This window comes from Hydractinia symbiolongicarpus, chromosome 9 (assembly GCF_029227915.1).
Source record: "Hydractinia symbiolongicarpus strain clone_291-10 chromosome 9, HSymV2.1, whole genome shotgun sequence".
In the NCBI taxonomy this organism is placed as follows: domain Eukaryota; kingdom Metazoa; phylum Cnidaria; class Hydrozoa; order Anthoathecata; family Hydractiniidae; genus Hydractinia; species Hydractinia symbiolongicarpus.
In genome coordinates, this window is record NC_079883.1 from 7572580 (window position 1) to 7594251 (window position 21672).

A 21672-nucleotide genomic window follows, 5' to 3' on the forward strand; every position below is an offset into this window, starting at 1 on the left:
GCACTGCGTTTCGACTTTTTTATTAGACCACAGTAAAAAAATTCACTCACAGAAGTCCCTTTCTTTCATGGCTACAAACACGAAGAATTCTGTCGTAAGTAAAACGAATGCGCAAGCCAAAATGACGATGGGGCGAAGTCATAAGCATGGCCCTGTGGCCCAATGGATAAGGCATCTGACTACGAATCAGGGGATTCCAGGTTCGACTCCTGGCAGGGTCGCACTGTCGCATTTCGGCTGCATGGTCTACTGTGTAACGCGCGCGCACGTTCTGGCGTAATGCGTTGATAAACGGAATGTACGCAGACATATTGGAAAGTAATATCACGCACTTAGTATCGTCGCCTTTGTTAGCATTCATGTAAGTTACCATCCACTCGCTACAGTCGCTCTCCATCCTACGGCTAAATCAACAGCCGTGATTTTTACTATGTCGCCGTCCATCCGTACGCGGTGACAGTTGTAAGCTTTACAGTAACGTGACATGCTCCACAAGCAGTTACGGTGTGTGGACGATGCCTATCATGGCAACGCTTGTTCTTTATCGCTTCTCGGCCTAATGGCTAAGATCAAGTGTAGTATCTGTTCTTATCAGTTTAATATCTGGTAGGCCATTCTCTGAATGGTCAGTATATTAATCTGATTTTTGGCCTTGGGTCATGGAGGTGGATTCATTCACGCCGTGACCACGGGTTGCCTTGGTGTTGCACTATTACCGATGGCGGCCCACATAAGCAATAAAAGAATAATAGCAGTCCTCTTTCCGACGGCACTCTGCATAGTCTACGGCGGGAACAAAACGCGTACACTGGGGGAGAATACAGCCTATGCCCCGCGACACGGCAGTTTATAACACACTCAAGCCACAAGCATTAACAAACTTTGAAGGGTACCCTCATGCTACGGTGCAGTTCCAACTCATACTTACCTGACGGGGAAGTAAAGACTGATCAATGAGGGTTTTCTTCCAGAGTGAGGCTCTTGCATTGCACTACGCTTGGGCTGACCTCTGCGATTACTGCAAACGTCAGTAACTCGACCGTACAATTTCTGGTAGTGGGGGCCTGCGTCCGCGCTCGCCCCCTCCTTAAGTCAAAATGAATGAGCTTAGAAAAGTTGCGCGGCCAAATGTCGGTGGTGACTTAAACGCTAAGGTAAAACCTCGCTTGGCTGTTACGAAACGTGATTGCGATATAAGTCCTCGGAAGGCGGCGGAATTTTATTTTATTTGCCATTCCGTCAGGGTTATTGGATGATCGGCAATAGATCGAGTTTGTATGCATTTGAAAGCTCTTTTTTCTCGTACTATCACCTGAAAATGTCGTAGGAAAATGTCATAGGAAACACTTTCAACAACCGCCACGTTCCTTAATTGTTATAACAAGAAATATATCACAGCAAATGAAAATGAAAAGCCTACGACACCGGGAGTTCCCAGGCGGTCCCCCATCCAAGTACTATCCCGGCCCGACGATGCTTAACTTCCGTGATCAGACGAGAACGGGTGTGTTCATCGTGGTATGGCCGTAGACATTAGTAGGTGCAAATACGTGCAATTTATTTTGACGTTGTGATCAAATTTTTTTATTTAATTTCTTTGAGTTACTTAGGACAAGGCGTATGCATGGATTATCTATTAGACTTTAAGGTTATAGTTTTGTGAAAAAAACAATGTTTTTTTAAAGATGTGTGGCTATAAAAATAGCCGTTGTTTTCTGAGTGTAGCGGTTTACTTCTTCTGTCCTTTGTCGTTCTTCTTTGGGAGTAAGACAGCTTGAATGTTTGGCAAAACACCACCAGCTGCAATGGTTACACCGCTCAAAAGTTTGTTTAATTCTTCATCATTACGAACAGCCAATTGTAAATGTCTTGGAATAATCCTAGCTTTTTTGTTGTCTCTTGCTGCGTTACCAGCCAACTCCAATATCTCAGCAGATAAATATTCCAAGACGGCTGCTAAGTAAACTGGTGCTCCAGATCCAATTCGGTTAGCATAGTGCCCTCTACGAAGGAATCTATGCACTCTACCGACTGGAAATTGAAGTCCAGCTCTTGAGGATCTTGTCTTGGCTTTAGCCTTAGCTTTTCCACCTTTTCCACGTCCAGACATAACTGCGATTTGATTTGTAAGTTAATACAAAAACGTACGAATATTTAACGTAAGTGTTAACGAAATAAACTTTACTCGTTTTTTCATCATAAAAATAGGATCGAAATCATGTTTTTTTAACCAATCATAATTAAGTATTAAACAAAAGATTTTTTTTTTAACCAATTAAATTGCGTATCGGCGTTTTCGGATCGAATTCGATCCGATTTTTTTACTTATAAACAAAAAGTTTTGACTTGCAGTTTAATGCTTATTTACAAGTTAAGTAGCAAAAATTTTTAACCATGTCTGACGCAGCAGCTAAAGGAGGAAAACAGGCACCTAAAGTAGCCAAGAAAGGTGAAAAAAGAGCCGGCAAAAAAGGAGGAAAGATTGGTGGAACTGGTGAAAAGAAACGCAAGAGAAAGAGAAAGGAAAGTTATGCTATTTACATCTACAATGTTTTGAAACAAGTTCACCCAGATGTCGGAGTTTCAAGCAAAGCTATGAGCATCATGAACTCATTTGTCAACGACATCTTTGAGCGCATTGCTTCCGAAGCTTCGCGTTTGGCTCTTCAAAACAAAAAGTCGACCATCTCTTCTCGTGAAATTCAAACCGCAGTACGTCTTCTCTTGCCTGGAGAACTTGCAAAACACGCAGTCAGTGAAGGAACAAAAGCCGTCACAAAATACACAAGCAGCAAGTAAACCAACGTCTACCAAACACAAACGGTCTTTTTTAAGACCACACATCTTTAAAAAAACATTTACTTGGCGTCACTACAAGTTAACCGAAGTTAATAAAACTTCTAAATAATGTGCTTAAGAACACTAGCCTACATTTAAAATACTTCCCCATGTGTGTGTGGATTAGCTTCACTTTTCATACGTATTATTAGCTGTACTTGCAGAAAAGACAAGTACATTGATCCATGTTATTGCTTACATTTAACTTAACCCAGCTTTTCACGGAAACACTCCCAGGCAAATTAACCCTACAAAGTATTTCTAAATTTTTTTTGTGTCATATATGACATAGTATCGTATAGCAATAAATGTAACTGTGACAAGACTTTACACATTGTGTAATTTGGAAGCGTGCACAAAGTAATGTTTTAAAAGATTTGTGGCTATAAAAATAGCCGTTTTTGTTGAGCAATGACAACGCTTAACCTCCGAATCCGTAAAGAGTTCTTCCTTGACGTTTTAAGGCATAAACAACATCCATAGCGGTAACGGTCTTGCGTTTAGCGTGCTCTGTGTAGGTTACAGCATCACGAATAACATTCTCTAAGAAAACCTTCAGTACACCTCTGGTTTCCTCATAGATAAGGCCAGAGATACGTTTGACACCACCTCGTCGAGCAAGACGCCGAATAGCAGGTTTTGTGATTCCCTGAATGTTATCACGAAGAATTTTTCGGTGACGTTTAGCACCTCCTTTTCCCAATCCTTTACCTCCTTTTCCGCGTCCAGACATATTGATATAGTTGCGTACAGAACGAGTACAAAAACAACGTTTGAGTTAACAGAATTCAGACAGCTTTAAAAAGAGGCCATAAAATTACCTACTGCTCGTGGAAACACCCTAATTAACCAATAGAGTTGCGTCATTACAAAATGTTCCGAACATTTTGTACATTTTTTTAAGTAAAACTGTAGTTTTTTTAAAAATTCGTGGTCTTAATGTTTCAGTAAGGCAATAAATTTGGCATCGTTGGAATTCGCCAAACCTTCTGCTACTTACTAAAAAAAAAAAAAGTCAAAAGCTTTTGTGTATCAGAAGATACAGCCGTTTTCCCGTAGCCAAAAAACACAGATTTTATAAAAATGTTAAAGTAATGAGCGTAATGTCATTATGCAGCCAATCAGAAATTACTTTCTTAGCACCAATCAAATGGTTTGTTTTGAACCTTAGCTGTCAATCAATATGAGAAATAAAACTTTGGCGCGATAGTGCATTTTAGACCGTCTTGTGTATCCGTACTACATCGACTTCTTAAAATATGGCTCGTACAAAGCAAACTGCACGTAAATCTACTGGAGGAAAGGCTCCACGAAAACAACTCGCCACTAAAGCTGCGAGGAAAAGCGCACCAGCTACTGGAGGAGTGAAAAAACCACATCGTTACAGACCTGGTACAGTTGCTCTCAGAGAAATCAGAAGATACCAGAAGTCAACCGAGCTCTTGATCCGCAAGTTGCCTTTCCAGCGTCTTGTGCGAGAAATTGCTCAGGACTTCAAAACAGATCTGCGATTCCAGAGCACAGCCGTTATGGCTCTGCAAGAGGCTTCTGAAGCGTACCTTGTTGGCTTGTTCGAGGATACTAACTTGTGTGCCATTCACGCAAAACGAGTTACAATCATGCCTAAAGACATCCAGTTGGCAAGAAGAATTCGTGGGGAACGTGCCTAAGCATCTTACCAAACAAAAAACGGCTATTTTTATAGCCACACATCCATAAAAAATATTACGGCTAGCTTTTTATATCAAACTTTGTCCTGCTTTCTGTTTAAATTTTATGCTACATAAAAATTTTATGCTACATAAAGTTTGACAATGTTAAAAATATGAAGGGCAAGAAAAGTAAAAGCAAGAAAATAAGAAATTTAAAAACGAAAATACTTAAACTTAGGGAATCTAATCTTAAATTTACTCTTTTTTAACTGTTTAAGTGACTTAAACAAGTTTAACTTTGTACCAAGATAATGTTTTTTTGTAAATGTGTGGCTATAAAAATAGCCGTTTGTTAATGTAATAGCCAGATACACACAAATTATTTTTTTGCGGTCTTCTTTGCTGCCTTTTTGGGAGTCTTTTTGACCTTCTTTGCTGCAGGTTTTTTAGCAACAGGCTTCTTTGTGGGTTTCTTAGCTGCTGGTTTCTTAGCCGAGGCTTTCTTTGTGGCAGGCTTCTTTGCTGCTTTCTTTGGCGTGCTCTTCTTTGCTGGCTTCTTTTTTGGTGTACTTTTCTTTGCAGTAGGCTTCTTTGCCGTTGGCTTTTTTGCTGCGGCCTTTTTCTTAGGTTTTTCTTTTTTTACCTGACCTAGCTTGAATGATCCAGAAGCACCAGTGCCTTTAGTTTGAATCAAATCGCCTGATGTTACTCCTCGTTTAAGAGCCATTTTCAGATGATGATCTGAGTTTTCAGCAACTTTGTAATTTGCATGAATATATTTTGTAATAGCTTGGCGAGATGAACCACCGCGTTCCTTTAGGGTAGCGATAGCAGCCTTGATCATGTCCACATATTTAGGGTGATCAGCTGTCTTCTTTGCAGCAGGTTTCTTCTTGGGTGCGATTTTCTTTGGAGAAGCTGCTTCACTCATTTTTAATGTTTTCTTACAACAATCCAACGATAAACGATGCTTGTTATCACAGTAGAAGTATACTAAACATTACCGTGTAAATGAGATATAATTTAAGACGGTGCGAAGTATGCGGACGTAAAAGTACCACTCCCGGGAATTGATTTGGCGCGAAAACAGAAATGTGTGTTTCTGTACATCGTATAATGTCCGTTTTGGGTGCCGCGACTATGCGAAAGCATGTTAATTTTTATTTGTAGTACGACGCAATAGTCTGCAAGAGAAGCTGCTGGAGTTTGAGGTCTTCAGCATTACATCTAGTCTGTTAATTTGGGCTTCTTCCGCGCTCGTGTTAGGATTTTCATAAAGCGTTCTTTGGTTTGCGTTGCGTATGTCGGCCTACATCATCGACACGGCCTGTTTCCGGCTATTAGGAGCAATTCATATATTGGGCACTGCGTTTCGACTTTTTTATTAGACCACAGTAAAAAAATTCACTCACAGAAGTCCCTTTCTTTCATGGCTACAAACACGAAGAATTCTGTCGTAAGTAAAACGAATGCGCAAGCCAAAATGACGATGGGGCGAAGTCATAAGCATGGCCCTGTGGCCCAATGGATAAGGCATCTGACTACGAATCAGGGGATTCCAGGTTCGACTCCTGGCAGGGTCGCACTGTCGCATTTCGGCTGCATGGTCTACTGTGTAACGCGCGCGCACGTTCTGGCGTAATGCGTTGATAAACGGAATGTACGCAGACATATTGGAAAGTAATATCACGCACTTAGTATCGTCGCCTTTGTTAGCATTCATGTAAGTTACCATCCACTCGCTACAGTCGCTCTCCATCCTACGGCTAAATCAACAGCCGTGATTTTTACTATGTCGCCGTCCATCCGTACGCGGTGACAGTTGTAAGCTTTACAGTAACGTGACATGCTCCACAAGCAGTTACGGTGTGTGGACGATGCCTATCATGGCAACGCTTGTTCTTTATCGCTTCTCGGCCTAATGGCTAAGATCAAGTGTAGTATCTGTTCTTATCAGTTTAATATCTGGTAGGCCATTCTCTGAATGGTCAGTATATTAATCTGATTTTTGGCCTTGGGTCATGGAGGTGGATTCATTCACGCCGTGACCACGGGTTGCCTTGGTGTTGCACTATTACCGATGGCGGCCCACATAAGCAATAAAAGAATAATAGCAGTCCTCTTTCCGACGGCACTCTGCATAGTCTACGGCGGGAACAAAACGCGTACACTGGGGGAGAATACAGCCTATGCCCCGCGACACGGCAGTTTATAACACACTCAAGCCACAAGCATTAACAAACTTTGAAGGGTACCCTCATGCTACGGTGCAGTTCCAACTCATACTTACCTGACGGGGAAGTAAAGACTGATCAATGAGGGTTTTCTTCCAGAGTGAGGCTCTTGCATTGCACTACGCTTGGGCTGACCTCTGCGATTACTGCAAACGTCAGTAACTCGACCGTACAATTTCTGGTAGTGGGGGCCTGCGTCCGCGCTCGCCCCCTCCTTAAGTCAAAATGAATGAGCTTAGAAAAGTTGCGCGGCCAAATGTCGGTGGTGACTTAAACGCTAAGGTAAAACCTCGCTTGGCTGTTACGAAACGTGATTGCGATATAAGTCCTCGGAAGGCGGCGGAATTTTATTTTATTTGCCATTCCGTCAGGGTTATTGGATGATCGGCAATAGATCGAGTTTGTATGCATTTGAAAGCTCTTTTTTCTCGTACTATCACCTGAAAATGTCGTAGGAAAATGTCATAGGAAACACTTTCAACAACCGCCACGTTCCTTAATTGTTATAACAAGAAATATATCACAGCAAATGAAAATGAAAAGCCTACGACACCGGGAGTTCCCAGGCGGTCCCCCATCCAAGTACTATCCCGGCCCGACGATGCTTAACTTCCGTGATCAGACGAGAACGGGTGTGTTCATCGTGGTATGGCCGTAGACATTAGTAGGTGCAAATACGTGCAATTTATTTTGACGTTGTGATCAAATTTTTTTATTTAATTTCTTTGAGTTACTTAGGACAAGGCGTATGCATGGATTATCTATTAGACTTTAAGGTTATAGTTTTGTGAAAAAAACAATGTTTTTTTAAAGATGTGTGGCTATAAAAATAGCCGTTGTTTTCTGAGTGTAGCGGTTTACTTCTTCTGTCCTTTGTCGTTCTTCTTTGGGAGTAAGACAGCTTGAATGTTTGGCAAAACACCACCAGCTGCAATGGTTACACCGCTCAAAAGTTTGTTTAATTCTTCATCATTACGAACAGCCAATTGTAAATGTCTTGGAATAATCCTAGCTTTTTTGTTGTCTCTTGCTGCGTTACCAGCCAACTCCAATATCTCAGCAGATAAATATTCCAAGACGGCTGCTAAGTAAACTGGTGCTCCAGATCCAATTCGGTTAGCATAGTGCCCTCTACGAAGGAATCTATGCACTCTACCGACTGGAAATTGAAGTCCAGCTCTTGAGGATCTTGTCTTGGCTTTAGCCTTAGCTTTTCCACCTTTTCCACGTCCAGACATAACTGCGATTTGATTTGTAAGTTAATACAAAAACGTACGAATATTTAACGTAAGTGTTAACGAAATAAACTTTACTCGTTTTTTCATCATAAAAATAGGATCGAAATCATGTTTTTTTAACCAATCATAATTAAGTATTAAACAAAAGATTTTTTTTTTAACCAATTAAATTGCGTATCGGCGTTTTCGGATCGAATTCGATCCGATTTTTTTACTTATAAACAAAAAGTTTTGACTTGCAGTTTAATGCTTATTTACAAGTTAAGTAGCAAAAATTTTTAACCATGTCTGACGCAGCAGCTAAAGGAGGAAAACAGGCACCTAAAGTAGCCAAGAAAGGTGAAAAAAGAGCCGGCAAAAAAGGAGGAAAGATTGGTGGAACTGGTGAAAAGAAACGCAAGAGAAAGAGAAAGGAAAGTTATGCTATTTACATCTACAATGTTTTGAAACAAGTTCACCCAGATGTCGGAGTTTCAAGCAAAGCTATGAGCATCATGAACTCATTTGTCAACGACATCTTTGAGCGCATTGCTTCCGAAGCTTCGCGTTTGGCTCTTCAAAACAAAAAGTCGACCATCTCTTCTCGTGAAATTCAAACCGCAGTACGTCTTCTCTTGCCTGGAGAACTTGCAAAACACGCAGTCAGTGAAGGAACAAAAGCCGTCACAAAATACACAAGCAGCAAGTAAACCAACGTCTACCAAACACAAACGGTCTTTTTTAAGACCACACATCTTTAAAAAAACATTTACTTGGCGTCACTACAAGTTAACCGAAGTTAATAAAACTTCTAAATAATGTGCTTAAGAACACTAGCCTACATTTAAAATACTTCCCCATGTGTGTGTGGATTAGCTTCACTTTTCATACGTATTATTAGCTGTACTTGCAGAAAAGACAAGTACATTGATCCATGTTATTGCTTACATTTAACTTAACCCAGCTTTTCACGGAAACACTCCCAGGCAAATTAACCCTACAAAGTATTTCTAAATTTTTTTTGTGTCATATATGACATAGTATCGTATAGCAATAAATGTAACTGTGACAAGACTTTACACATTGTGTAATTTGGAAGCGTGCACAAAGTAATGTTTTAAAAGATTTGTGGCTATAAAAATAGCCGTTTTTGTTGAGCAATGACAACGCTTAACCTCCGAATCCGTAAAGAGTTCTTCCTTGACGTTTTAAGGCATAAACAACATCCATAGCGGTAACGGTCTTGCGTTTAGCGTGCTCTGTGTAGGTTACAGCATCACGAATAACATTCTCTAAGAAAACCTTCAGTACACCTCTGGTTTCCTCATAGATAAGGCCAGAGATACGTTTGACACCACCTCGTCGAGCAAGACGCCGAATAGCAGGTTTTGTGATTCCCTGAATGTTATCACGAAGAATTTTTCGGTGACGTTTAGCACCTCCTTTTCCCAATCCTTTACCTCCTTTTCCGCGTCCAGACATATTGATATAGTTGCGTACAGAACGAGTACAAAAACAACGTTTGAGTTAACAGAATTCAGACAGCTTTAAAAAGAGGCCATAAAATTACCTACTGCTCGTGGAAACACCCTAATTAACCAATAGAGTTGCGTCATTACAAAATGTTCCGAACATTTTGTACATTTTTTTAAGTAAAACTGTAGTTTTTTTAAAAATTCGTGGTCTTAATGTTTCAGTAAGGCAATAAATTTGGCATCGTTGGAATTCGCCAAACCTTCTGCTACTTACTAAAAAAAAAAAGTCAAAAGCTTTTGTGTATCAGAAGATACAGCCGTTTTCCCGTAGCCAAAAAACACAGATTTTATAAAAATGTTAAAGTAATGAGCGTAATGTCATTATGCAGCCAATCAGAAATTACTTTCTTAGCACCAATCAAATGGTTTGTTTTGAACCTTAGCTGTCAATCAATATGAGAAATAAAACTTTGGCGCGATAGTGCATTTTAGACCGTCTTGTGTATCCGTACTACATCGACTTCTTAAAATATGGCTCGTACAAAGCAAACTGCACGTAAATCTACTGGAGGAAAGGCTCCACGAAAACAACTCGCCACTAAAGCTGCGAGGAAAAGCGCACCAGCTACTGGAGGAGTGAAAAAACCACATCGTTACAGACCTGGTACAGTTGCTCTCAGAGAAATCAGAAGATACCAGAAGTCAACCGAGCTCTTGATCCGCAAGTTGCCTTTCCAGCGTCTTGTGCGAGAAATTGCTCAGGACTTCAAAACAGATCTGCGATTCCAGAGCACAGCCGTTATGGCTCTGCAAGAGGCTTCTGAAGCGTACCTTGTTGGCTTGTTCGAGGATACTAACTTGTGTGCCATTCACGCAAAACGAGTTACAATCATGCCTAAAGACATCCAGTTGGCAAGAAGAATTCGTGGGGAACGTGCCTAAGCATCTTACCAAACAAAAAACGGCTATTTTTATAGCCACACATCCATAAAAAATATTACGGCTAGCTTTTTATATCAAACTTTGTCCTGCTTTCTGTTTAAATTTTATGCTACATAAAAATTTTATGCTACATAAAGTTTGACAATGTTAAAAATATGAAGGGCAAGAAAAGTAAAAGCAAGAAAATAAGAAATTTAAAAACGAAAATACTTAAACTTAGGGAATCTAATCTTAAATTTACTCTTTTTTAACTGTTTAAGTGACTTAAACAAGTTTAACTTTGTACCAAGATAATGTTTTTTTGTAAATGTGTGGCTATAAAAATAGCCGTTTGTTAATGTAATAGCCAGATACACACAAATTATTTTTTTGCGGTCTTCTTTGCTGCCTTTTTGGGAGTCTTTTTGACCTTCTTTGCTGCAGGTTTTTTAGCAACAGGCTTCTTTGTGGGTTTCTTAGCTGCTGGTTTCTTAGCCGAGGCTTTCTTTGTGGCAGGCTTCTTTGCTGCTTTCTTTGGCGTGCTCTTCTTTGCTGGCTTCTTTTTTGGTGTACTTTTCTTTGCAGTAGGCTTCTTTGCCGTTGGCTTTTTTGCTGCGGCCTTTTTCTTAGGTTTTTCTTTTTTTACCTGACCTAGCTTGAATGATCCAGAAGCACCAGTGCCTTTAGTTTGAATCAAATCGCCTGATGTTACTCCTCGTTTAAGAGCCATTTTCAGATGATGATCTGAGTTTTCAGCAACTTTGTAATTTGCATGAATATATTTTGTAATAGCTTGGCGAGATGAACCACCGCGTTCCTTTAGGGTAGCGATAGCAGCCTTGATCATGTCCACATATTTAGGGTGATCAGCTGTCTTCTTTGCAGCAGGTTTCTTCTTGGGTGCGATTTTCTTTGGAGAAGCTGCTTCACTCATTTTTAATGTTTTCTTACAACAATCCAACGATAAACGATGCTTGTTATCACAGTAGAAGTATACTAAACATTACCGTGTAAATGAGATATAATTTAAGACGGTGCGAAGTATGCGGACGTAAAAGTACCACTCCCGGGAATTGATTTGGCGCGAAAACAGAAATGTGTGTTTCTGTACATCGTATAATGTCCGTTTTGGGTGCCGCGACTATGCGAAAGCATGTTAATTTTTATTTGTAGTACGACGCAATAGTCTGCAAGAGAAGCTGCTGGAGTTTGAGGTCTTCAGCATTACATCTAGTCTGTTAATTTGGGCTTCTTCCGCGCTCGTGTTAGGATTTTCATAAAGCGTTCTTTGGTTTGCGTTGCGTATGTCGGCCTACATCATCGACACGGCCTGTTTCCGGCTATTAGGAGCAATTCATATATTGGGCACTGCGTTTCGACTTTTTTATTAGACCACAGTAAAAAAATTCACTCACAGAAGTCCCTTTCTTTCATGGCTACAAACACGAAGAATTCTGTCGTAAGTAAAACGAATGCGCAAGCCAAAATGACGATGGGGCGAAGTCATAAGCATGGCCCTGTGGCCCAATGGATAAGGCATCTGACTACGAATCAGGGGATTCCAGGTTCGACTCCTGGCAGGGTCGCACTGTCGCATTTCGGCTGCATGGTCTACTGTGTAACGCGCGCGCACGTTCTGGCGTAATGCGTTGATAAACGGAATGTACGCAGACATATTGGAAAGTAATATCACGCACTTAGTATCGTCGCCTTTGTTAGCATTCATGTAAGTTACCATCCACTCGCTACAGTCGCTCTCCATCCTACGGCTAAATCAACAGCCGTGATTTTTACTATGTCGCCGTCCATCCGTACGCGGTGACAGTTGTAAGCTTTACAGTAACGTGACATGCTCCACAAGCAGTTACGGTGTGTGGACGATGCCTATCATGGCAACGCTTGTTCTTTATCGCTTCTCGGCCTAATGGCTAAGATCAAGTGTAGTATCTGTTCTTATCAGTTTAATATCTGGTAGGCCATTCTCTGAATGGTCAGTATATTAATCTGATTTTTGGCCTTGGGTCATGGAGGTGGATTCATTCACGCCGTGACCACGGGTTGCCTTGGTGTTGCACTATTACCGATGGCGGCCCACATAAGCAATAAAAGAATAATAGCAGTCCTCTTTCCGACGGCACTCTGCATAGTCTACGGCGGGAACAAAACGCGTACACTGGGGGAGAATACAGCCTATGCCCCGCGACACGGCAGTTTATAACACACTCAAGCCACAAGCATTAACAAACTTTGAAGGGTACCCTCATGCTACGGTGCAGTTCCAACTCATACTTACCTGACGGGGAAGTAAAGACTGATCAATGAGGGTTTTCTTCCAGAGTGAGGCTCTTGCATTGCACTACGCTTGGGCTGACCTCTGCGATTACTGCAAACGTCAGTAACTCGACCGTACAATTTCTGGTAGTGGGGGCCTGCGTCCGCGCTCGCCCCCTCCTTAAGTCAAAATGAATGAGCTTAGAAAAGTTGCGCGGCCAAATGTCGGTGGTGACTTAAACGCTAAGGTAAAACCTCGCTTGGCTGTTACGAAACGTGATTGCGATATAAGTCCTCGGAAGGCGGCGGAATTTTATTTTATTTGCCATTCCGTCAGGGTTATTGGATGATCGGCAATAGATCGAGTTTGTATGCATTTGAAAGCTCTTTTTTCTCGTACTATCACCTGAAAATGTCGTAGGAAAATGTCATAGGAAACACTTTCAACAACCGCCACGTTCCTTAATTGTTATAACAAGAAATATATCACAGCAAATGAAAATGAAAAGCCTACGACACCGGGAGTTCCCAGGCGGTCCCCCATCCAAGTACTATCCCGGCCCGACGATGCTTAACTTCCGTGATCAGACGAGAACGGGTGTGTTCATCGTGGTATGGCCGTAGACATTAGTAGGTGCAAATACGTGCAATTTATTTTGACGTTGTGATCAAATTTTTTTATTTAATTTCTTTGAGTTACTTAGGACAAGGCGTATGCATGGATTATCTATTAGACTTTAAGGTTATAGTTTTGTGAAAAAAACAATGTTTTTTTAAAGATGTGTGGCTATAAAAATAGCCGTTGTTTTCTGAGTGTAGCGGTTTACTTCTTCTGTCCTTTGTCGTTCTTCTTTGGGAGTAAGACAGCTTGAATGTTTGGCAAAACACCACCAGCTGCAATGGTTACACCGCTCAAAAGTTTGTTTAATTCTTCATCATTACGAACAGCCAATTGTAAATGTCTTGGAATAATCCTAGCTTTTTTGTTGTCTCTTGCTGCGTTACCAGCCAACTCCAATATCTCAGCAGATAAATATTCCAAGACGGCTGCTAAGTAAACTGGTGCTCCAGATCCAATTCGGTTAGCATAGTGCCCTCTACGAAGGAATCTATGCACTCTACCGACTGGAAATTGAAGTCCAGCTCTTGAGGATCTTGTCTTGGCTTTAGCCTTAGCTTTTCCACCTTTTCCACGTCCAGACATAACTGCGATTTGATTTGTAAGTTAATACAAAAACGTACGAATATTTAACCTAAGTGTTAACGAAATAAACTTTACTCGTTTTTTCATCATAAAAATAGGATCGAAATCATGTTTTTTTAACCAATCATAATTAAGTATTAAACAAAAGATTTTTTTTTTAACCAATTAAATTGCGTATCGGCGTTTTCGGATCGAATTCGATCCGATTTTTTTACTTATAAACAAAAAGTTTTGACTTGCAGTTTAATGCTTATTTACAAGTTAAGTAGCAAAAATTTTTAACCATGTCTGACGCAGCAGCTAAAGGAGGAAAACAGGCACCTAAAGTAGCCAAGAAAGGTGAAAAAAGAGCCGGCAAAAAAGGAGGAAAGATTGGTGGAACTGGTGAAAAGAAACGCAAGAGAAAGAGAAAGGAAAGTTATGCTATTTACATCTACAATGTTTTGAAACAAGTTCACCCAGATGTCGGAGTTTCAAGCAAAGCTATGAGCATTTAAAAAGAGGCCATAAAATTACCTACTGCTCGTGGAAACACCCTAATTAACCAATAGAGTTGCGTCATTACAAAATGTTCCGAACATTTTGTACATTTTTTTAAGTAAAACTGTAGTTTTTTTAAAAATTCGTGGTCTTAATGTTTCAGTAAGGCAATAAATTTGGCATCGTTGGAATTCGCCAAACCTTCTGCTACTTACTAAAAAAAAAAAAAGTCAAAAGCTTTTGTGTATCAGAAGATACAGCCGTTTTCCCGTAGCCAAAAAACACAGATTTTATAAAAATGTTAAAGTAATGAGCGTAATGTCATTATGCAGCCAATCAGAAATTACTTTCTTAGCACCAATCAAATGGTTTGTTTTGAACCTTAGCTGTCAATCAATATGAGAAATAAAACTTTGGCGCGATAGTGCATTTTAGACCGTCTTGTGTATCCGTACTACATCGACTTCTTAAAATATGGCTCGTACAAAGCAAACTGCACGTAAATCTACTGGAGGAAAGGCTCCACGAAAACAACTCGCCACTAAAGCTGCGAGGAAAAGCGCACCAGCTACTGGAGGAGTGAAAAAACCACATCGTTACAGACCTGGTACAGTTGCTCTCAGAGAAATCAGAAGATACCAGAAGTCAACCGAGCTCTTGATCCGCAAGTTGCCTTTCCAGCGTCTTGTGCGAGAAATTGCTCAGGACTTCAAAACAGATCTGCGATTCCAGAGCACAGCCGTTATGGCTCTGCAAGAGGCTTCTGAAGCGTACCTTGTTGGCTTGTTCGAGGATACTAACTTGTGTGCCATTCACGCAAAACGAGTTACAATCATGCCTAAAGACATCCAGTTGGCAAGAAGAATTCGTGGGGAACGTGCCTAAGCATCTTACCAAACAAAAAACGGCTATTTTTATAGCCACACATCCATAAAAAATATTACGGCTAGCTTTTTATATCAAACTTTGTCCTGCTTTCTGTTTAAATTTTATGCTACATAAAAATTTTATGCTACATAAAGTTTGACAATGTTAAAAATATGAAGGGCAAGAAAAGTAAAAGCAAGAAAATAAGAAATTTAAAAACGAAAATACTTAAACTTAGGGAATCTAATCTTAAATTTACTCTTTTTTAACTGTTTAAGTGACTTAAACAAGTTTAACTTTGTACCAAGATAATGTTTTTTTGTAAATGTGTGGCTATAAAAATAGCCGTTTGTTAATGTAATAGCCAGATACACACAAATTATTTTTTTGCGGTCTTCTTTGCTGCCTTTTTGGGAGTCTTTTTGACCTTCTTTGCTGCAGGTTTTTTAGCAACAGGCTTCTTTGTGGGTTTCTTAGCTGCTGGTTTCTTAGCCGAGGCTTTCTTTGTGGCAGGCTTCTTTGCTGCTTTCTTTGGCGTGCTCTTCTTTGCTGGCTTCTTTTTTGGTGTACTTTTCTTTGCAGTAGGCTTCTTTGCCGTTGGCTTTTTTGCTGCGGCCTTTTTCTTAGGTTTTTCTTTTTTTACCTGACCTAGCTTGAATGATCCAGAAGCACCAGTGCCTTTAGTTTGAATCAAATCGCCTGATGTTACTCCTCGTTTAAGAGCCATTTTCAGATGATGATCTGAGTTTTCAGCAACTTTGTAATTTGCATGAATATATTTTGTAATAGCTTGGCGAGATGAACCACCGCGTTCCTTTAGGGTAGCGATAGCAGCCTTGATCATGTCCACATATTTAGGGTGATCAGCTGTCTTCTTTGCAGCAGGTTTCTTCTTGGGTGCGATTTTCTTTGGAGAAGCTGCTTCACTCATTTTTAATGTTTTCTTACAACAATCCAACGATAAACGATGCTTGTTATCACAGTAGAAGTATACTAAACATTACCGTGTAAATGAGATATAATTTAAGACGGTGCGAAGTATGCGGACGTAAAAGTACCACTCCCGGGAATTGATTTGGCGCGAAAACAGAAATGTGTGTTTCTGTACATCGTATAATGTCCGTTTTGGGTGCCGCGACTATGCGAAAGCATGTTAATTTTTATTTGTAGTACGACGCAATAGTCTGCAAGAGAAGCTGCTGGAGTTTGAGGTCTTCAGCATTACATCTAGTCTGTTAATTTGGGCTTCTTCCGCGCTCGTGTTAGGATTTTCATAAAGCGTTCTTTGGTTTGCGTTGCGTATGTCGGCCTACATCATCGACACGGCCTGTTTCCGGCTATTAGGAGCAATTCATATATTGGGCACTGCGTTTCGACTTTTTTATTAGACCACAGTAAAAAAATTCACTCACAGAAGTCCCTTTCTTTCATGGCTACAAACACGAAGAATTCTGTCGTAAGTAAAACGAATGCGCAAGCCAAAATGACGATGGGGCGAAGTCATAAGCATGGCCCTGTGGCCCAATGGATAAGGCATCTGACTACGAATCAGGGGATTCCAGGTTCGACTCCTGGCAGGGTCGCACTGTCGCATTTCGGCTGCATGGTCTACTGTGTAACGCGCGCGCACGTTCTGGCGTAATGCGTTGATAAACGGAATGTACGCAGACATATTGGAAAGTAATATCACGCACTTAGTATCGTCGCCTTTGTTAGCATTCATGTAAGTTACCATCCACTCGCTACAGTCGCTCTCCATCCTACGGCTAAATCAACAGCCGTGATTTTTACTATGTCGCCGTCCATCCGTACGCGGTGACAGTTGTAAGCTTTACAGTAACGTGACATGCTCCACAAGCAGTTACGGTGTGTGGACGATGCCTATCATGGCAACGCTTGTTCTTTATCGCTTCTCGGCCTAATGGCTAAGATCAAGTGTAGTATCTGTTCTTATCAGTTTAATATCTGGTAGGCCATTCTCTGAATGGTCAGTATATTAATCTGATTTTTGGCCTTGGGTCATGGAGGTGGATTCATTCACGCCGTGACCACGGGTTGCCTTGGTGTTGCACTATTACCGATGGCGGCCCACATAAGCAATAAAAGAATAATAGCAGTCCTCTTTCCGACGGCACTCTGCATAGTCTACGGCGGGAACAAAACGCGTACACTGGGGGAGAATACAGCCTATGCCCCGCGACACGGCAGTTTATAACACACTCAAGCCACAAGCATTAACAAACTTTGAAGGGTACCCTCATGCTACGGTGCAGTTCCAACTCATACTTACCTGACGGGGAAGTAAAGACTGATCAATGAGGGTTTTCTTCCAGAGTGAGGCTCTTGCATTGCACTACGCTTGGGCTGACCTCTGCGATTACTGCAAACGTCAGTAACTCGACCGTACAATTTCTGGTAGTGGGGGCCTGCGTCCGCGCTCGCCCCCTCCTTAAGTCAAAATGAATGAGCTTAGAAAAGTTGCGCGGCCAAATGTCGGTGGTGACTTAAACGCTAAGGTAAAACCTCGCTTGGCTGTTACGAAACGTGATTGCGATATAAGTCCTCGGAAGGCGGCGGAATTTTATTTTATTTGCCATTCCGTCAGGGTTATTGGATGATCGGCAATAGATCGAGTTTGTATGCATTTGAAAGCTCTTTTTTCTCGTACTATCACCTGAAAATGTCGTAGGAAAATGTCATAGGAAACACTTTCAACAACCGCCACGTTCCTTAATTGTTATAACAAGAAATATATCACAGCAAATGAAAATGAAAAGCCTACGACACCGGGAGTTCCCAGGCGGTCCCCCATCCAAGTACTATCCCGGCCCGACGATGCTTAACTTCCGTGATCAGACGAGAACGGGTGTGTTCATCGTGGTATGGCCGTAGACATTAGTAGGTGCAAATACGTGCAATTTATTTTGACGTTGTGATCAAATTTTTTTATTTAATTTCTTTGAGTTACTTAGGACAAGGCGTATGCATGGATTATCTATTAGACTTTAAGGTTATAGTTTTGTGAAAAAAACAATGTTTTTTTAAAGATGTGTGGCTATAAAAATAGCCGTTGTTTTCTGAGTGTAGCGGTTTACTTCTTCTGTCCTTTGTCGTTCTTCTTTGGGAGTAAGACAGCTTGAATGTTTGGCAAAACACCACCAGCTGCAATGGTTACACCGCTCAAAAGTTTGTTTAATTCTTCATCATTACGAACAGCCAATTGTAAATGTCTTGGAATAATCCTAGCTTTTTTGTTGTCTCTTGCTGCGTTACCAGCCAACTCCAATATCTCAGCAGATAAATATTCCAAGACGGCTGCTAAGTAAACTGGTGCTCCAGATCCAATTCGGTTAGCATAGTGCCCTCTACGAAGGAATCTATGCACTCTACCGACTGGAAATTGAAGTCCAGCTCTTGAGGATCTTGTCTTGGCTTTAGCCTTAGCTTTTCCACCTTTTCCACGTCCAGACATAACTGCGATTTGATTTGTAAGTTAATACAAAAACGTACGAATATTTAACGTAAGTGTTAACGAAATAAACTTTACTCGTTTTTTCATCATAAAAATAGGATCGAAATCATGTTTTTTTAACCAATCATAATTAAGTATTAAACAAAAGATTTTTTTTTTAACCAATTAAATTGCGTATCGGCGTTTTCGGATCGAATTCGATCCGATTTTTTTACTTATAAACAAAAAGTTTTGACTTGCAGTTTAATGCTTATTTACAAGTTAAGTAGCAAAAATTTTTAACCATGTCTGACGCAGCAGCTAAAGGAGGAAAACAGGCACCTAAAGTAGCCAAGAAAGGTGAAAAAAGAGCCGGCAAAAAAGGAGGAAAGATTGGTGGAACTGGTGAAAAGAAACGCAAGAGAAAGAGAAAGGAAAGTTATGCTATTTACATCTACAATGTTTTGAAACAAGTTCACCCAGATGTCGGAGTTTCAAGCAAAGCTATGAGCATCATGAACTCATTTGTCAACGACATCTTTGAGCGCATTGCTTCCGAAGCTTCGCGTTTGGCTCTTCAAAACAAAAAGTCGACCATCTCTTCTCGTGAAATTCAAACCGCAGTACGTCTTCTCTTGCCTGGAGAACTTGCAAAACACGCAGTCAGTGAAGGAACAAAAGCCGTCACAAAATACACAAGCAGCAAGTAAACCAACGTCTACCAAACACAAACGGTCTTTTTTAAGACCACACATCTTTAAAAAAACATTTACTTGGCGTCACTACAAGTTAACCGAAGTTAATAAAACTTCTAAATAATGTGCTTAAGAACACTAGCCTACATTTAAAATACTTCCCCATGTGTGTGTGGATTAGCTTCACTTTTCATACGTATTATTAGCTGTACTTGCAGAAAAGACAAGTACATTGATCCATGTTATTGCTTACATTTAACTTAACCCAGCTTTTCACGGAAACACTCCCAGGCAAATTAACCCTACAAAGTATTTCTAAATTTTTTTTGTGTCATATATGACATAGTATCGTATAGCAATAAATGTAACTGTGACAAGACTTTACACATTGTGTAATTTGGAAGCGTGCACAAAGTAATGTTTTAAAAGATTTGTGGCTATAAAAATAGCCGTTTTTGTTGAGCAATGACAACGCTTAACCTCCGAATCCGTAAAGAGTTCTTCCTTGACGTTTTAAGGCATAAACAACATCCATAGCGGTAACGGTCTTGCGTTTAGCGTGCTCTGTGTAGGTTACAGCATCACGAATAACATTCTCTAAGAAAACCTTCAGTACACCTCTGGTTTCCTCATAGATAAGGCCAGAGATACGTTTGACACCACCTCGTCGAGCAAGACGCCGAATAGCAGGTTTTGTGATTCCCTGAATGTTATCACGAAGAATTTTTCGGTGACGTTTAGCACCTCCTTTTCCCAATCCTTTACCTCCTTTTCCGCGTCCAGACATATTGATATAGTTGCGTACAGAACGAGTACAAAAACAACGTTTGAGTTAACAGAATTCAGACAGCTTTAAAAAGAGGCCATAAAATTACCTACTGCTCGTGGAAACACCCTAATTAACCAATAGAGTTGCGTCATTACAAAATGTTCCGAACATTTTGTACATTTTTTTAAGTAAAACTGTAGTTTTTTTAAAAATTCGTGGTCTTAATGTTTCAGTAAGGCAATAAATTTGGCATCGTTGGAATTCGCCAAACCTTCTGCTACTTACTAAAAAAAAAAAAAGTCAAAAGCTTTTGTGTATCAGAAGATACAGCCGTTTTCCCGTAGCCAAAAAACACAGATTTTATAAAAATGTTAAAGTAATGAGCGTAATGTCATTATGCAGCCAATCAGAAATTACTTTCTTAGCACCAATCAAATGGTTTGTTTTGAACCTTAGCTGTCAATCAATATGAGAAATAAAACTTTGGCGCGATAGTGCATTTTAGACCGTCTTGTGTATCCGTACTACATCGACTTCTTAAAATATGGCTCGTACAAAGCAAACTGCACGTAAATCTACTGGAGGAAAGGCTCCACGAAAACAACTCGCCACTAAAGCTGCGAGGAAAAGCGCACCAGCTACTGGAGGAGTGAAAAAACCACATCGTTACAGACCTGGTACAGTTGCTCTCAGAGAAATCAGAAGATACCAGAAGTCAACCGAGCTCTTGATCCGCAAGTTGCCTTTCCAGCGTCTTGTGCGAGAAATTGCTCAGGACTTCAAAACAGATCTGCGATTCCAGAGCACAGCCGTTATGGCTCTGCAAGAGGCTTCTGAAGCGTACCTTGTTGGCTTGTTCGAGGATACTAACTTGTGTGCCATTCACGCAAAACGAGTTACAATCATGCCTAAAGACATCCAGTTGGCAAGAAGAATTCGTGGGGAACGTGCCTAAGCATCTTACCAAACAAAAAACGGCTATTTTTATAGCCACACATCCATAAAAAATATTACGGCTAGCTTTTTATATCAAACTTTGTCCTGCTTTCTGTTTAAATTTTATGCTACATAAAAATTTTATGCTACATAAAGTTTGACAATGTTAAAAATATGAAGGGCAAGAAAAGTAAAAGCAAGAAAATAAGAAATTTAAAAACGAAAATACTTAAACTTAGGGAATCTAATCTTAAATTTACTCTTTTTTAACTGTTTAAGTGACTTAAACAAGTTTAACTTTGTACCAAGATAATGTTTTTTTGTAAATGTGTGGCTATAAAAATAGCCGTTTGTTAATGTAATAGCCAGATACACACAAATTATTTTTTTGCGGTCTTCTTTGCTGCCTTTTTGGGAGTCTTTTTGACCTTCTTTGCTGCAGGTTTTTTAGCAACAGGCTTCTTTGTGGGTTTCTTAGCTGCTGGTTTCTTAGCCGAGGCTTTCTTTGTGGCAGGCTTCTTTGCTGCTTTCTTTGGCGTGCTCTTCTTTGCTGGCTTCTTTTTTGGTGTACTTTTCTTTGCAGTAGGCTTCTTTGCCGTTGGCTTTTTTGCTGCGGCCTTTTTCTTAGGTTTTTCTTTTTTTACCTGACCTAGCTTGAATGA

The 21672-nt window shown here is 40.4% G+C and overlaps 12 non-coding genes across 12 annotated transcripts; 8 read left to right on the forward strand and 4 right to left on the reverse strand.

The window, feature by feature from the left end:
- The first annotated feature begins 543 nt into the window (after nt 1-543).
- Nucleotides 544-735, forward strand: LOC130660590 (U2 spliceosomal RNA). Its single transcript, XR_008987787.1, has one exon. It is a non-coding gene; the product is annotated as a U2 spliceosomal RNA (small nuclear RNA).
- A 185-nt stretch (nt 736-920) lies between these two features.
- On the forward strand, nt 921-1085 carry LOC130659532 (U1 spliceosomal RNA). Its single transcript, XR_008986737.1, has one exon. It is a non-coding gene; the product is annotated as a U1 spliceosomal RNA (small nuclear RNA).
- A 328-nt stretch (nt 1086-1413) lies between these two features.
- Nucleotides 1414-1532, reverse strand: LOC130658805 (5S ribosomal RNA). Its single transcript, XR_008986018.1, has one exon. It is a non-coding gene; the product is annotated as a 5S ribosomal RNA (ribosomal RNA).
- Nucleotides 1533-6395: 4863 nt separating this feature from the next.
- Nucleotides 6396-6587, forward strand: LOC130660591 (U2 spliceosomal RNA). The gene has a single exon (XR_008987789.1). It is a non-coding gene; the product is annotated as a U2 spliceosomal RNA (small nuclear RNA).
- A 185-nt stretch (nt 6588-6772) lies between these two features.
- LOC130659533 (U1 spliceosomal RNA) lies at nt 6773-6937 on the forward strand. Its single transcript, XR_008986738.1, has one exon. It is a non-coding gene; the product is annotated as a U1 spliceosomal RNA (small nuclear RNA).
- Nucleotides 6938-7265: 328 nt separating this feature from the next.
- LOC130658817 (5S ribosomal RNA) lies at nt 7266-7384 on the reverse strand. The gene has a single exon (XR_008986030.1). It is a non-coding gene; the product is annotated as a 5S ribosomal RNA (ribosomal RNA).
- A 4861-nt stretch (nt 7385-12245) lies between these two features.
- Nucleotides 12246-12437, forward strand: LOC130660592 (U2 spliceosomal RNA). The gene has a single exon (XR_008987790.1). It is a non-coding gene; the product is annotated as a U2 spliceosomal RNA (small nuclear RNA).
- A 185-nt stretch (nt 12438-12622) lies between these two features.
- Nucleotides 12623-12787, forward strand: LOC130659534 (U1 spliceosomal RNA). Its single transcript, XR_008986739.1, has one exon. It is a non-coding gene; the product is annotated as a U1 spliceosomal RNA (small nuclear RNA).
- Nucleotides 12788-13115: 328 nt separating this feature from the next.
- Nucleotides 13116-13234, reverse strand: LOC130658830 (5S ribosomal RNA). Its single transcript, XR_008986042.1, has one exon. It is a non-coding gene; the product is annotated as a 5S ribosomal RNA (ribosomal RNA).
- A 3830-nt stretch (nt 13235-17064) lies between these two features.
- Nucleotides 17065-17256, forward strand: LOC130660593 (U2 spliceosomal RNA). Its single transcript, XR_008987791.1, has one exon. It is a non-coding gene; the product is annotated as a U2 spliceosomal RNA (small nuclear RNA).
- Nucleotides 17257-17441: 185 nt separating this feature from the next.
- On the forward strand, nt 17442-17606 carry LOC130659536 (U1 spliceosomal RNA). Its single transcript, XR_008986740.1, has one exon. It is a non-coding gene; the product is annotated as a U1 spliceosomal RNA (small nuclear RNA).
- A 328-nt stretch (nt 17607-17934) lies between these two features.
- Nucleotides 17935-18053, reverse strand: LOC130658842 (5S ribosomal RNA). The gene has a single exon (XR_008986054.1). It is a non-coding gene; the product is annotated as a 5S ribosomal RNA (ribosomal RNA).
- Nucleotides 18054-21672: the final 3619 nt, after the last annotated feature.